The sequence below is a fragment of the Brassica rapa genome, chromosome A07 (genome assembly GCF_000309985.2).
Source record: "Brassica rapa cultivar Chiifu-401-42 chromosome A07, CAAS_Brap_v3.01, whole genome shotgun sequence".
In the NCBI taxonomy this organism is placed as follows: Eukaryota; Viridiplantae; Streptophyta; class Magnoliopsida; order Brassicales; family Brassicaceae; genus Brassica; species Brassica rapa.
Window position 1 is genome coordinate 7,310,554 of NC_024801.2, and position 17,755 is coordinate 7,328,308.

The window sequence follows — 17,755 nt, forward strand, 5'->3', positions numbered from 1 at the left end:
AGGGTGAATCCTACCTAGGAGAGGATTGAGACAAGGAGACCCCCTCTCACCCTTTTTGTTTATCATGTGTACGGAGGCATTGATCTCACTTTTAAATGGAGCGGAAGCAGATAAGAAGATTTTAGGTCTCCGTGTTGCTAGGGCAAGCCCACGGATCTCTCATCTTCTTTTTGCCGATGATAGTCTTTTTTCTGTAAGGCGGAACTAATCCAATGCAAGGAGATCATGGACATTCTAGACATATATGGGAAGGCATCAGGACAACGACTAAATACGTCCACATCATCGATGTTCTTTGGAAAATGAGTCGAGTATTCTCGGAAGCAAGATATTAAAAATGTCTTAGGTTTCTCTTCAGAAGGCGATATGGGGATGTATCTTGGATTACCGGAACAAATCAGTGGCTCGAAGATGAAAGTGTTGTCATTTGTACAAGATCGATTCAATGGGCGAGTCAACACTTGGTCATCGAGACTCCTTTCTAAAGGAGGAAAAGAAGTTCAAGTCAAATATGTGGCTCAAGCAGCACCGACATTTGTGATGTCGTGTTACTTGCTCCCACAAGGCATTACTGATAAATTAAGGAGTACGACGTCTAATTTTTGGTGGATCTCTAAACAGAACAGTAGAGGCCTACATTGGATAGCATGGGACGAGATCTGTATCCCTAAAGATTCGGGGGGACTAGGCTTTCGAGATCTTCATGACTTCAATATAGCTCTTCTTGCAAAACAATTGTGGAGACTAATTCATATCCAAACTCCTTACTAGCACGTGTTTTAAAAGGGAGATACTACAATCACACCTCTCCATTAGAAGATCGGCGTACATACTCACCATCATATGGATGGCGTAGTATTATGGCAGCAAAACCTCTACTCATATCGGGTCTACGGAAAACAATTGGTACGGGTCGAGACACGAGGGTTTGGAGTGAGCCTTGGGTTCCAGATGAAGTGGCTCGACCACCTAGACCTGCTGACCACATTGTATACCCCAACTTCTTGTTCAGTCCTTTATTAGGAATGATACCAAGGAGTGGGATACACAGCTTTTACGGGAGTTCTTTCACCCAGATGATGTCCCTTTGATACTTGGGCTAAAACCCTCTCGCTCTCATGCTCCGGATGGATATGTTTGGAATCACACAAAATCAGGAGTGTATTCTGTTAAAACCGGTTATGACCTTCTCTGATCGATCAAGTTGAGTCTTTCACATGAAGACGTTATAGAACCAAGTATCACAGGCCTACAGAGCCATGTGTGGAAGCTAAAGGCCCCGAGCAAGATGAAACATTTTTTGTGGCAGGCTATCACGGGATGTGTGGCGACGGCAGAGAGGCTCATGTATAGACACCTGGGCACCGATAGGAGTTGTCCTAGATGTGTTGGCCTAGTGGAGTCGATTAATCATCTTCTTTTTGAATGCCCTCCAGCCTTTCAGGTTTGGGATTTATCGGACTATCCTTCCCTTCCGGCTTACTTCCCGAGTACATCCATATATCAAAACATGAACTTCCCATTTTGGAAGAAAAAGAGGTGGCTCCGCTGAGACCACAATTCGATACCTTCCCATGGATCTGTTGGTACATTTGAAAGGCGAGGAACGACAAACTCTTCAATGGGAACGATGTATCCCCAATAGACACTCTAGGACACGCGACTCTTGAGACAGAATATTGGAGAAAAACCAACGAGCAGGAGGAAGCAATTGAGGATCAAGACGTTCCCCATGCTTCGGAGGTTGAGACAGTGCCCTCTTGGATGCCTTAAATCCCTACCTGCCAAATTGATGCATCATGGATCAATAATGGCAGCGTCAGTGGCTTAGGGTGGAGTCTTAAAGATCAAATGGGCTCAGAATATTTCGGATTACGGGCGTGTCACAGGAGCCTCTCATCTTTGCGTGCTGAGATGGAAGGCTTACTTTGGGCAGCCTCTTGTATGAGAGACAGAAGGATAACCTCGATACAATTTGAGACTGACTGCTCGGACTTAGTGGAAATGACTACAAACCCCATAGATTGGCAAGCCTTCACGACAGAGATCGAGGCGTTCCAGAGGCTACATAAGGACTTCGAGGATGTGAGTCTATCTCATATTCCTCGGAGTCGGAATGGCCGAGCAGACGCGTTAGCAAAGGAGGCAAGGATCAAAAGCTATATTTTCTCCCATATAGATCAGACCCGGGTAGATGGAGATACTCCTCGGAAAACCGGCTCGTCTATTCTCCACTTGATCTAGTTTAGATGGGTAGACGATTAAAAAAAAAAAAGAAGCATGCAGTTTTATGATTATTATGTGCAAGATTGCATGATTGCATCATCCGTTATCCTGATTTGTGAACTTTTTTTTATATATGCATTTACATTCCGGGATAAACCAAAATGATGCTGGGAAAAAGGTATAGAATTTCAAACACTTTAACAAGAAGTTCTTCTCTTATTATTCACCCAAAGCTTTAGCAAAATAATTCAAGTCTAAAGCTAATCACTCTCACAATCCGTTATTGATTCAACAACATATCCATCAATATATATATAGGACTAGATAACTCCTAATCCTAATAGAAATAACATTTTCAATATTTCCTAATCCATTTAGACAAACATAAAAAGTTAGGATTAGGATAACTTGTGTCTCAAGCTAACTCCAAACTTAAACCAACAGAAGGTAACTAACTAACTATCACCAGCGACTTTGTTCAAACATTTCTAATCGTTGGATGCGATTTAGGGTTAAAGGCTTCTAGATCATAGTTATAACATACGACGTTTTCCAATAGCTCGTAGTCACATAATTCGAAGGAGCTATTAATGAATTTTTGAGAATATTTCCAGATATAAGTTCTTTGAATGCATCACATAAAGTTCTCCTTCAACTTATTGATATAGGCTTTCATGTACATGAAGAGATCTCTTCAAATTCCAGAAGAATATCACCCTTTAAGACTGTTCCTTCATCCCCTTTTTCTCATTTGAAACTCTGTGAGATTTACATCACGAGTGTCCTTTTTCTCAGGCTTGAAACAACGGTTGATTCGTGAAAGCTTTGTGGAGGGTCTGGAAAAGCTTCCTTGATGAGGTTTTCACTGGTCGCAAACATTTAAGCCATAGCTCGTTTATATAGTTCCATCATTCAGAGAAACCAAAGTTTTCTTCTCCTAAAATCTGAATGCTTGTTCATCTCTCATCCAGGCACAAGTCGCAATGCTTCCATCTCCTTCGTCCCCACAATCCCCATCGTCGGCGTGATCATTAATTATCACCACATATGAATTTTATAACCATATTGCCTAAACGGCTAAACCTACAAACAAAATAAAAACAAATCTCAAAACCCTTTTTCATCGAGTTCGAATCACCACAAAGGTTAATTCACGCAAAATCCCTCTCCCCCAAGCCTCACGATTTGATTCGATCAGTTTAACAAAAAATTAAAATCCCTTTTGACTCTAGTCAAAACTGAAACCCAGACGTAGGAAAAAAAGAAACAAAATTTATTTGAAGTTTTTGCTGGGTGATGTTTTGAATGAAAAGGATTATGTTACAGGTAGAGAAAAACAAAGTATATATCCATGATTTTGAAGGTTAATCGATTGGTGACCATTTTGGAAACAAGAGGAAGGAATAGGAAAAAAAAAACATAAAGAATAAAATTGAAGGAACTAAAAAGAATGGTTGTTCCATCTCAAATTTGACAAGGAATAATTTTGTTCTTTACGAATGGTGATTTTTTTTAGGAACATTAGGGAATGTGTTTGCTTTTCGTGAGCTTTTTTCTTTGTTTGATTCAGTTTAGTAATCACGTACTGTAACTTTCATTTCTTTCTAGCCAATAGTGCTGGAAAGCGGACCGAATATGTCCGGCTTAATTCCTTGTACCTTGTTCACCATTCATACCTGATACCTGTTATACTAGATTTTGATACGCGCTTTAGCGCGAGATAATTTTTCAAGGAAAACTTTATATAATCGCATTTTCTCTTAATATAAGGTAGGTCTGAGTATAAAATCTGTAATCTTAAGGTCGAACCGAACCCAAACCCAAAAATTTGATTCATACCCGATTTGAAATGGGGAAATTACCATAAATAGCACATTCATAATACCACTTTTCATGTTTACACTAACCACTTTTACCATCACTTTTAATGAAGGATAAAAGACAATTATACACTTAGGGTTAACTAATCTAGACTTAGGATTTAGAGTTGAGAAGTGGGGTAGGATTTTTGGAATGTGAAATTTAGGATTCTAATAAATATATAAATAAATACTTTAAAAATATATAAAAATTTGTAAAAAATAGTTTCAAACAAAATTTTCGTTTTTCAAAAAGAAATTTGAAAAAAAAAACATTCGAAAAAAAACTTTCAAAAAAAAATTTATACAAAAATTCGAATTTGAAAAAAGTATAATTCGAAAACATAAAAAAAAATTTTACTTTTTTATTATTTTATTTTTTTCATTTTATTTTTATTTTTTATTTATTTTTTTATTTTTATTTTTTTATTTTTTTATTTAAATAATGATTTATTATATATATATAAATAACAAGGGCATAAGAGTCTTTTGCCACTTAATGAACAATGTATTTTTGAAAATGTCTCTTTAGTAGTGGTAAAAATAAAATGTGGTACCATGAAAGTGGTAAACATGTAATTTCCCCTTTGAAATGTAAGAAATGTCATAATGGATTTTCTTATGGTGGTACAAAATATATACAAACTCTAAGTGTTATAATCAAACTCGAATAGATAACCTGAAAAACCAAAAAACTTAAGAAAATATGAAAAACCGATCAAAATGTCCAAATTAATCACAAATATAAATAGGTACTTCAAATATTCATTTCTATATTGAAATAATATCTAACATATTTGAATTTTAAATAATTGACTTAAATAGCTAATTATATCTAAATATTCATGTTAATAATAGCAAACTATTAATATTTATTTTATCAAATAATTTTAGTACTCAATCTATAAGAATTATTATTATATATATTAATAAATAAATATTATTGATTAGTTACTTAAATTTAGTATTAGGCCCTGTTCGTTTGTACATCTCGAAGATGCATCCAGATGGTCCATATAGATGTCTTAACCAGATGCTCCATCTGAGTGTTGTTCGTTTCTTCATTTTGTTCATGCATCCAGATAAATCATCTGAATGCAACTATGTTCGTTTGCTTTTCATTTTTTAACTTTCATCTGCATCCAGGTGGACTTGTTAATAAAGTGACTAAAATATATTTTTTTACGTTTCGGCGGAATAATAGAATTTTACGATTTTGGCAGAAAATATTTTTGCGGTTTTTGAGGAAATGTGTTTTTCGCGAAAACGTGCATTTTTATGGTTTCGGCGGAAAAATAAGTTTTTGCGGTTTGAACGGAAAAAGTGTGTTTTGAAGTTTTAGAGGGAAAAGTGTTTTTGACGGGAAAAGTTTTTTTTCATGATTTTGCAGGAAAATTTTTTTTTTTGCGATTTTGGCGGGAAAAGCATTTTTGCGGTTTTGGCGGGAAAAGAAATTTTTTCCGGTTATGACGGGAAAATACATTTTTCCGGTTATGGCGGGAAAATGCGTTTTTCCGGTTTTGTCGGGAAATGCGTTTTTCCGGTTTTGGCGGGGAAATGCGTTTTTCCGGTTTTAGCGGGAAATGCGTTTTTCCGGTTTTGGTGGGAAAATGCGTTTTTTCGGTTTTGGCGAGAAAATGCGTTTTGCGGTTTTAGCGAGAACATGCGTTTTTCTGGTTTTAGCGGGAAAATTTCATTTTCCGGTTTTGGCGAAAAAAATTCCGTTTTCCGGTTTTGGCGGGAAAATTATGTTTTTCGGTTTTGGCGAGAAAATGCGTTTTTAGTTTTTTCCGGTTTTGGTGGGGAAATTGCGTTTTCTGGTTTTGGCGAGAAAATGCTTTTTGCGATTTTGGCCGGAAAATATTTTATGGAGTTTTGGCGGGAATATGCGGTTTTTGGGTTTTGGCGGGAAAATACGTTTTTGTTTTGTTTTGACGGGAAAATGTGTTTTTCGGTTTTGGTCGAAAAGTGCGGTTTTACTGGTTTAGCCAAAAAATGTGTTTTTATGAAATTGTGTGTTTTTTGTTTTTTTTTTGCAGAAAAAACGCATCTTGCAGTTTTGGCGGGAAAGTGTGTTTTTCAGTTTTTGCGAGAAAATGCATTTTTGGATGTAGCATTATAATGCACAAAACGAACATCAATTTGCATCTTCACCCAGATGGATCACCTGGATGAGCAAACGAACAGGACCTTAATATAATTTGAATTGATTATTTTCTTTAAAACAATAGATTGGTTATTTAGTTACTTAGTTTTAGGCTAGAGTATATATTTAATAATAATTAAATTATGTATAAGTAAAAATAGTAAAAAAAAATCTTATTAAATGTAATGGTCTAACCTAAGTTATTTGTTAATAGATAAAAAAATGCTTCTATTTTCATAAATTAAAATATAAATAATTAAATTATGTATAATGCGCGGATGCTTTTAGATTATAAATAAATTTTGATATGAATTAGTATTTTGTAACTGTTGTGCATTATTATGTTACAAATTTTTATTATATCGAATAACAATTTTTTTTTAAAATTATATCATTTATGAGTTAATTTATTTAAGTTTTTTTTATATACACTCTTATGCAATTCTCTCTTAAACCTGAGTCTTTTATCCAGACCCAAAAACCAATTCGAAACGACCCGAATTCGAGGTTCGGTTGAGGAAAAAGTACATACTGTGTATTTTTTGGACCTACGGATCTCTATTCGAGTGCGGGTCCTATCCGAGAATCGATTGGGTAACTAAAGTACCCAAAATATATTGTGCTGTTAGGTATACAATAGAAACTCTATAAATTAATACTTTATAAATTCTTAAAAACTATATTTATGTATATTTTAATATGAATAATAGTCCAATGCAAATTAAATATGATGAATGTTGAAAAATATAAAATATACAACACCAAATGTAAATAATATATATAACAATTATTCATTAAAATTTTGATACACACAAAAAAATAAAAATACACTTATGCCGATACGTGATTCATATTCCAACAGTTTGAAAACCAAAATAAAATTACTCAATATATAATATAATTTTTTTTTTTAAATTCCATATAAATAATTATTTCATACTGAAATTTTAAAATATAGACCACTATTTGTACAGTATAAATATTTATTTTTGTGTACATGCCATTGTCGGACTTAGATGCAAAGAAAAAAGGTTTTACGATCAAATATAAAATAGGAGGAAAAGAATGAGAGGACAATCCTCTCACCCTTCTTAGAAAGTGAAATCAAGATGCAACTCAGGCAACTTTTAGATTAGAAGGTATCGAAACTTGCTTCTCGTTTTATTACATTGTTCCACCCAAATATCATATGACAAAACCATTCTTGGAAGTCAAAACCCTTTAAGTTTCTTAGAGCACCACCTCCGATGGATGATTTTAGACTAGAATCCTTAGCAAAATAATGTTAAGATATTTGGTGGGGTTTACATTTTGTTAAGGATTGGATACTTAAAATTCTTAATTAAAGATTGGTTGTTAGTGAATCCTTACATTATTCGCGTATCCCACGACACGTGATGATCCGCGATTGGTTCCGTTTTTAATTCTTTTTTTTAAACGAATAAAAATAATAATAAAAAATTCTAAAAAGTTTACCAATAATTCCAAGCCACCGAGAACACCATTGAAGGTGCTCTTAGTAACTGATGGTATGAAAAATACACAGCAGAGTAGTTATGGCATTACAAAAAAGAGAGACTAACAATTAACAACTTTGTCACCCTCCTTAACAACTTGAGCATATATCACAAAGATAACGAACATGTCCCAAGACCCGAGCTCGAACAACAAAGTGTACAATCAAATTCCGAAAATCCAAACCAGACAACTATCGCAACACTTAAACCCACCTGTGTTACAAAATCAATATAATTCTAGTGAAAGAAACTATCACGACTTTGGTAACTAACCGGAGCAATTTCAGTGAGCAAAAATTAAGATCGGTATTAACAACCATACCTTGGTTTGATTTGGCACCGACAGAGCCAATTTTTAGGAGAAAATTTTATGTTTACCACATTCATGATACCGGTTTTCATCTTTATCACTACTAAAGGGACATTTTCAAAAATAATTTTTTCATTAAGTGACAAAAGACTCTTATATCCTTGTTAACTATATATAATAAATTATTATTTAAAGAAAAAAAAGAAAAAAAATAAAAAAATTAATTTTTTATGTTTTCGAATTACCTTATTCAAATTCTAACTTTTCTATAAATCTTTTTGGGAAATTACCACAAATAGCACATTCATAGTACATTCATAGTACTACTTTTCATGTTTACACTAACCACTTTTACCCTCACTTTTAATGAAGGATAAAAGAAAATTATACCCTTAGAGTTAACTAATCTAGACTTAGGGTTTAGAGTTGAGGAGTGGGGTAGGGTTTTTGGAATGTGAAATTTAGGATTCTAATAAATATATAAATAAATACTTAAAACATTTATAAAAAATTATAAAAAATAGTTTCAAACATAATTTTCGTTTTTCAAAAAGAAGTTTGAAAAAAATAAAAAAGAAAGAAAAAAAAGAATTTCAAAAAAAAGAAAATTTAATAAAAAAATTCGAATTTGAAAAAATATAATTCGAAAATGTAAAAAAATTTAGTTTTTTTATTTTTTTTATTTTTTTATTTTTTATTTAAATAATGATTTATTATATATATATAAATAACAAGGGCATAAGAGTCTTTTGCCACTTAATGAAGAAGGTATTTTTGAAAATATCTCTTTAGTGGTGGTAAAAATGGAAAGTGGTACCATAAAAGTGGTAAACATGTAATTTCCCCAATGTTTTTTTAATTTTATTTTTCAAAAAAAAATTATTTTTTTTGAAATTTTTTTTTGAAAAACGAAAATTATGTTTGAAACTATCTTTTAAATTTTTTTATATTTTTAAGTATTTATTTATATATTTATTAGAATCCTAAATTTTACATTCTAAAAACCCTACCCCACCCTTCAACTCTAAACCCTAAGTCTATATTAGTTAACCCTAGGGATATAACTGTCTTTTACCCTTCATTAAAAGTGAGGGTAAAAATGATTAGTGTAAACATGAAAAGTGGTACTATAAATGTGGTATTTGTGGCAATTTTCCAATTTTTAGTCGGCATCATTATTTTTTGTTGGAGAAATTGCCACAAATACCACATTCATATTACCACTTTTCATGTTTACACTAATCACTTTTACCCTCACTTTTAATGAAAGGTAAAAGATACTTATACCCTAAGGTTGATTAATCTAGACTTAGGGTTTAGAGTTGAGGGGTGAGGTAGGTTTTTGGAATGTGAAATTTAGGATTCTAATAAATATATAAATAAATACTTAAAATAGAATTTTTTTTACAAAATAGTTTCAAACGTAATTTTCGATTTTCAAAAAGAAATTTTGAAAAAATAAAAAACAATTTCGAAAAACAATTATAAAAAATTATAAAAAAGTTCGAATTTGAAAAAGTATAATTTGAAAACAATATTTTCTTATTTTATTTATTTTTTGTTTTTTATTTATTTAGATAATGATTTATTATATATATAGATAACAAACGTATAAGAGTCTTTTGACGTTTAATGAAGAATATATTTTTAAATATGTTTATTTAGTGATGGTAAAAATGAAAAGTGGTACCATGAAAGTGGTAAACATAAATTTTCTCTCATTGGAGAAATTGCAACAACTTCTGCTACGATTATAATCTCTTGAGTTTCCTTTTCTTGCTCTATCATTTGGCTCGACAACTGTTGGGCTGAGGAATCTGTGGAGATTATAATGTCTAAATGAGGCACTATGCGAGACACTTTGTATGTCTGAATGGCTGTGCGTAAGAAGAAAAAGTTTTTTTGTAAAGTTACCAAAAGATGGGATTTATAAGTGAGAACACCTTCATCTGGCGAAAGAGATAAGTCTGCGGGTCGGTGAAACAGAAAATGAGCTAGGGACTGGTCTATCGGGTTTGTATAAGTTTCTATGTCCATGAACCCCACGTACCTGGATGAGAACAAAAAAAAAGAGATATCAAAGACAAAATCTACACGATCTGATTACCAAAAAAAAAATCTACAGAACTTAAAGACGAGTTCACAACATGAGAAAAATGCTCTATACTATGAATTTACCGGGAATATTGCCGTGAAGAATGAAGCGGAAGAGTTGATTTCAGAGCCGGCCTGCGCAGAGTTACGGAACTTTTTTTGACTGATTGGGTCTGGAAAGGTTGTTTTTGGGAGAGATTCATGGTCCGCAGATTTTGCAGAAGATTCTATTTGATCCTCTCTTCAGTTTCTGTTTAGGGTTCGGTTTACACATCAAAACTTCTGTTGATATTCTCATGGCAAGCATGGTGATGATAATGATTTTGCATCCTTTGAAGATTTTCTTTCATTCTCTTTTCAATTTCTGGTTAGGGTTTGGTTGGTTCTCAGATTCTACAGATCTCAATCGTCTATAGCTGCCTAATTAAAAGGACTAGAGGCATTGCCCCCGTTCTTGCGCGGGGTTGTAGAGAGAGTTCTTGTTTCAACTCAATAGTTGTTAGGGTTATTATAGTTGTGAATTTTGCGTTTTAGGTTGATCACTATTTTTCAAGTTTTTTTATTGTTATAAGGTTAGAGTTGTGATGATAAATTGTGTATGCATTGTTCTCTACTTATGAAGTACTAAATTGTGTTAGTAATGTGATTGATATAGTTTGTGGTGTTATTTGTTGGGTCACTGAGACTTATTGTTTGTTTGTCTTTTTAATTTGTTTCTTGTACTGTTAAGAGTACATAAATTATATTAAGGCTGTTGAGAATACTTTTTGTTTCTCGATATTTTTTTCTCCAGTTTAATTGTGTAAGTTGTGTGTATTAAGTAATAATTTTTATTATCCTTAATATGTGTGTTATATGTTTTTTTATATATAAACTTGTTGCTTTTACTGAATCTTTAAAATAAATACCTGAAGATTTGTAGAAATAACTATAAAATGAGTGATAATTCTGAGTATTTGGGCTTTAATGGGTTTTAAACGAATTTATGTATTTCTTATAAGAAGACAACAACATTGACATGTTGACATTGGACATGTAAGCTATTTTCATAAGACAAGAGGAGTGAACAGGTGGAGATGTTGTTGTCGTCTTTGTGTCTGTCGAGATTGTGTCATGTATCTCCTGGTGTGGATGTCTTTGTTTCTCTTTTATTTGATAGGTAATATGAAAACAAAAATCATTTTAGTTGTATTTATCAGAGTTCGTAACTTACTCTACTTTATTTGTTTAGATAATTTCACTGATCTTGGTTGTCGTCTTCGTCTTCTTTGTAAGCATTTGCGAAAGTAAGTTTGTAAATTGTTAAATAGCTGGCCGTGTACTTTGTACTTGTTTAGCTGACTCGATGTATATGTCGTTGAGTTTTAGTTGAGGTGATTGGTTCGGTATATTTGTTTTGAAGTTTATTTGTAAGATTAGACAAAAAAGAGAGGTGATCATTAATGATTTATCTTTTTTTGGGATTCTAGTTTTTGGTGTTTTGATTGGTTGGGTTGTTGTGGTTTATTTTAAGCTGTAAAATAAAGGTTTGTGTAAAATTAGTTTGATAAGTAAGAGAGATAAGTAGACGACCACATATCTTGGGTAGGAAATATTTTTGATTATTGATGTTAGCACAATATAGACAGTAGTATAAAGGGAATTGTGTGTTGATTGTTTCTTACGGATCTATGAGAAGACGAATAACGATTCAAGTTGTTTCTTTGGTGAGGTCAGAGACGTGGGCAAAACGGAATTGCCCAACCACATCTGCGAGTTTAAATATCAGTTATGATATCGAAACATAATATAAACCAATATGCAATTTGATAATATACCTTGGAGTTCTAGGTTTGTGTTCACAATAACTTGGAGATTGTCGAACAGTCTAATAATGACTGGAGATTGATCTCATGAGCACCGGTGATGACTTCATCAATAATAGTTGGTTAGATGAAACGAATGAGGAATGGATGATCAATTATCTTGTACATGCTTGAGCACCTAGCAACCTCAAAATGATCGATTTTCACAATAGAACCGGCTTTCAAAGATAACATGTAATGATTAGCACGTCCGGCGGGAATAAACCCATGAATCACGGAATCTGAAAATAATATTATTCAACAAAGAATCAGGAAATCAATTAAAAACAATCATGTTAAAGAAGTGTGATAAAGAAGATTAACTTACCTTTTCATCAAGAAATAAAACCGTGATTCCCATAAACTCACTGTCTTTCTTGAAATTCAGAGAATCCCAGAAGCAGAGGAGGCCAGAGATTGTGCTCTGACTACTACGACCAATATGGAGAAACCCGAAGATTGAGTGATGGACGCCGGGAACGCTGGTTTGAGGAACTGGAGAGGCAGAGAGAGACATTTTCTGGAAGATGGTTAAAGTTAAGAGGAATCAATGAGTTTTGTGGAGATGCAGATTGGGTTCATCAAAGATGAAAATCATATATATAGGGTTTACAGAGGGGATACAAATCAGGAACATTTATGATCAAGCGATATAAGATGGAGAGATGAAGAGTTCACCGGTGAAAAATAGATTACGAACAGGCACACAACGCAACTCTGTAACTCAAACTTGTCTGAGACAATGATGAAAAGAACCCTAACTCATGTTAAACGATGACGGTTTACAATATGAGAAAACTATAATTGTTGCAAACTTGAGTTTTTTTCATATTACGTGATGAATCTCATTTAAAAATAAAACTCATTATACACTTGTAGGCCCGACCCTCAGAGGAAGCCGAAGAAAGCAAGGGTTCCGACTTTCATAAATATATATTAGTTGCGGCCATCAATGTACAAAGTATCTTTTAGTTTAGTGGTATAAATATTGGTATTTATATCTCAATAATCCGGGTTTGAGTCATGGGTTTGACACTTTTTCACAGTTTTTAATATCCACAAAAAGCTAACATGGCGCGCTGAAGAGTGAGCAAAGTATCTCGTTATAATGTAGATTTTTCCAAATCTAATGCTCGTTTGGCATTAATAGCTTCGTCCTGGTTTGATTAAGTTGATTCATCCTAACCTAATGATTTCGATCTGTTATTTTGGGCCTTTACTGAGCCTGATTTATATGATAAATCCTACTCCAACAGATATAAATGTTTGAAAATGATATGTGAGTAACACTGGTGAACATTGTTAACATTCTAAACTGTTCAAAATGATAGATTTTGTCATGTTTTTGGTCTGGTGAATTCGGCAGTGCTTCAAAAAATAACATGTTATGTTATTTGTATGTTTCTTCTGATAAAAAGATCGATTTTTGGATTAAAAGAGGAATATTCTTAACAAAAGTTTATTTTCATGAATGAAGATGATTGGCAAATTTTCCTAATCTTGTTTGTTTTGATTGATTCACCTTAAGTTTCATTTTTATATGACTTTTCGTTTATTCTTAATATCACTTGTATGTTTTTTCACTAGATGATTTGATGTCATTTTATTTTTCATTTCCTATACAAATATGACCTAAATATGGAAATTCAAAACTTATGTCATCAATATTATATCCAAAATCTCTTTTTGGTTTCTGAAAAATATGTGGGACACAAGAGGGACCAAAATACGAAACTTTATCATGCATTAACTAAGTAAAACATATCCAAAATAGAATTATTGGTCTACAAAACAATGCGGGGGACTGGGTGTCGAACAGAGGCAGAGATTGGAAGTTTGCCAGTTAAATATTTTTGTGAGAACCGAAATTTGCACTGTCGATTTCCGTCTGAATTAGGAAACTAGGAAAACCCTAATTTCCCAGAGGTCCTGGATATCTGCTAATACCACACGCTAAGCAATAAGAACACGAGATAACAACGACAAAATATAAAAATCGTAAAAAGAGAGCAAAGAGAAGTCTTATTCTGAATTTACGTATGAGCGTTTACAACAAGGTATAAGCCGGCTCGAGAGCTGTCGGCGAGATTCATAGTTCTAGCAACCCTAAGACGGCTAAACCTAATTGAGTCGCAGCTCGAAATAACAAAAACGGAAAGTTACCTATTTGCTCTGAAAAAGTCTCCCTCCATGTCTCTCGCCTAGGACTCCTTATATACTCGCTCCTAGGTCGGTTTACGCTTTTCTTCTTCTGCCCTTAAGCCGTCATAGCATAAAAATGGAGATATTCTATTTTTTTCGATCTTCGTAATTATCTTCAGAATTTTGTATTTATCCGCGAAAACTTGACATTTATCTTTCCTTGCGAACCAAGCGTAAACCATCATGCGGCTTATGGGCTGTTGATTAAGAAATCGTAAGTTGGGCCTCAAGTTATGTCTTAGGTCCCTTTGGGCCGTCTTCTAACTTGAAGTGTTTATTACGGCTTCTTTCGATAAAGAACAAACTTTCCGCGGTTTTTACCGCAAAGTTTGATTGATGACTGAGAATGGCGGAAAACATGAAATGGGTTCGCTACGGTCTTCGGGAGATAGCATCAAAGGATAGACGAGAATGCATGGACTAGTGTCATATCGACGTTTCGGAAGAGCTCGGTCGCTACGTAGCGACCGAGCTTGGCTCGAGCTCGGTAGCTACGTAGCGACCGGATAGTGTGCATGTGCGGTAGTCGCGTAGTGACTGAGCTTGGTATGTCCGTGTTCCGATCGTCATACTCGAACCTATCCGTAGCTGGTTTGGGTACGTTTCCGTTGCCTTGGGACAGCTCGTGTTTAGTGGTTCGATTGATATTTGAACAAGATTTTACCGCAAGGCTCTTCGTAAAGATTTCTTTACGAAGATTACTTGTTTAAAAAACGTTCATGCCGATTTTTACGGACTTTCAGACATTGATTCTGTTGTGACCGATTTTGACCCCAATAATTTTCAAGACCTTTTCAAAACAACTGATCCAGCATAATTTTATGAGTTTCTGTGTAAGGTACAAACCTTGATAACGAAAGATCAATGACAAATTCTGCATTGAGAACACGAGGAGGGGTGAGACTAGCTTTCTATAAAATGCATTCGTAAAAAGCACCCAGACCAGATGGAACGATATCCTTATTCTTTCGGCATTTGTGGTCTGTTTTTAAAAATAAATGGTAAAAAGGATTAATAATTTTCTCAGAATGGGAAATTTGATAAGCAATGACAAATATTAGTTTGAACGGCGGGACCAATTCGTATGACTTAGGTAAGCCTAATCAATCTTTACAATATTGGATATAAAATAATATCAAAATATTGTGTCAAATATTTTGCCATATTTAGTTTCAAAAACACAACTGGCATTTGTTTCCAAAATATTGACTGCATATAATTGGAACTCAAACCCTTTGGATCCTATTTAATCATTACCATTTTGGATGGTGAAGTATCACCTCCGATCCATCTCTTGTTAAAAAGGATTAATTAAAATAGTGGGAACATGACTTTCCATCTCAATATGGACTAGTCCACAGATTTTTGGTCTCGACGGCAAAGAAGAAAAATATCAAGGTAATTACCATGCCTTACAAGTCAGTGATTTGATTAACCCTCGTGACTAATACTTGGAAGATGGACATGATAAATTTTCACTAATTGATATAGAAAACTTGGGATGCACCATTGAGCCAAAACATGTTCTCAATGGACTGAATGTTAACCGCTAATGGCCTTTGCATGTAATAGGGATGGGCATAAAATCCAAAACCTGTGGTCTGAATCAAACCCAAACTAAAAAACCGGACCCATTATCTGATCCGAAATATAAAAAATATTCAAACAGATCTTGTAGGGTGGTACAAAACGTATCTGAACACAAAGTGTTATTAACCAAACGGGTAACCCAAAAATCATAAATTAATAGCTGATATGTATATATATATATAAGTATTTAAATAATCAGTTCAGTGTTTATGTTGATACGATGTATAAGAATAAATATTTGAATTTAAATGAATACCTTAAATGCATAATCAGTTATAAATAAGTTTTTCATAATTTGCTCGTTTAAATAATTAGTCTACTCTTTCTATAAGGTAATATGCATATTGTTTACAAACAATATTTGTTTTCGTGCAAGATTTAACATTTTATTTTTATTTTATCAGTTTGATGTGTGTTGAATTAATTTCTATTCAATTTAAGTTTTTTTTTTATGTTTTTCTTTAAATTTTTGTTTTTTTATTTTGGATATATCCGAACCTAACCAATATAACCCGAATCCGAACAATATAGGATTTTTTTATAGATTTTAGGATGCAATAAAAATTTGAACTGAACCAGAAGTTTTATTATCCGAACCCGATTCATACCAATAAAATATTAGAATGAAACCTAAAAAAGTAAACCCGAAAATATGAAAATCCAAAATACCCGATTTGAACCCAAACGCTGAGGCCTTATCATGGAAAGTTTGATTCCCTCATGATGTAACAGCATCTACGCCTCCACAATCTTGATGTCTGTCTCTATAATATTTCCTTTTCTTTGTTTTCATTATTCTCTCATTAAATAATTGTTAATGTTCTAGTTTGCCTTTGTATATTATAGATAATTATCCTAAGTCGTTTGTAACTTTGAGAATGAATCACTATATATAGGGATTTGCCATTGGCATTAAGATACACAGATTTTTTTATTAATAAGAACCAGAAAGCTTTCTATTTTCCTTAACTTTCGATTTGATTAACTTAATCGACGTAAGAAGGTAACAAACGCTAGATCAAGATGTCATCGTTGTTACCCGCCATCTGGTTGGTATCAGAGCAAAACATCACTTCCACCACCATATCGCGCACACACAAATAAACACAAGCAGAGATCAAGCAACAAACTTTAACTCAGATGCAAGAACTGATAACCCATCCAACCCTAGCTATACAAGCATTGGTAGCCAACCGTGACACAGCTCCAACAGCTAAGCACAATCACAATGTTGACTCCGATGATTATAAGAAACAAACCTGTTGGCAGTTACTGGTAGAAACCAAGGTGGAGCACAAAACGTTCAGAATAACATGGAACAATGGGAGCATAGTTTCAAATTCGAAATCCCAGAGATTCATGGTAGTCAAGTTGCAGACAAACTACTCAATTGGATCACCACGGTCGACGATTTCTTAGAATTCAAACACGTCCCTCTTGAGCGTTGTGTCCTAGTGTTAGCAATGAGATTCCTAAATAGAGCAGTCGCTTGGTGATCTCAACTAAAAGCTTCAAAACTTCGCTTGGAAAATTTTAAGATTGATTTGTGGGACAAATTGAAGAAGCATATAATGAAAACGTTTATACCTTACAACTATGATGCTCTAAGGCTCCAAAATTTATAAAATCTACGACAAGGTAGCCGTTTAAGAGAATATTCCACTAAACTCCTCCTACTCTTAAACTGTATTGATCTAGAAGATACGAAATTCAGATTAAACACGTTAAATCTATTTCATCCTTTAAATGTTGCAGAAGCTCATCAACAAGCATTAACCGTTAAATCTCAAACAAGTTCAACTTTTCCATTTGGATTAATTCACGGCAACCACGTAGTCAAACATCCACCGTTAATACAACATCATCAGAGACAGCCACAGTTCCACCTTAGATAGCCGTAGTACCAAACAAACCTAACTGCACAAATAGAGCTGGAACCCTTCGTTGTTTCCCTTGTGGTGAACCGG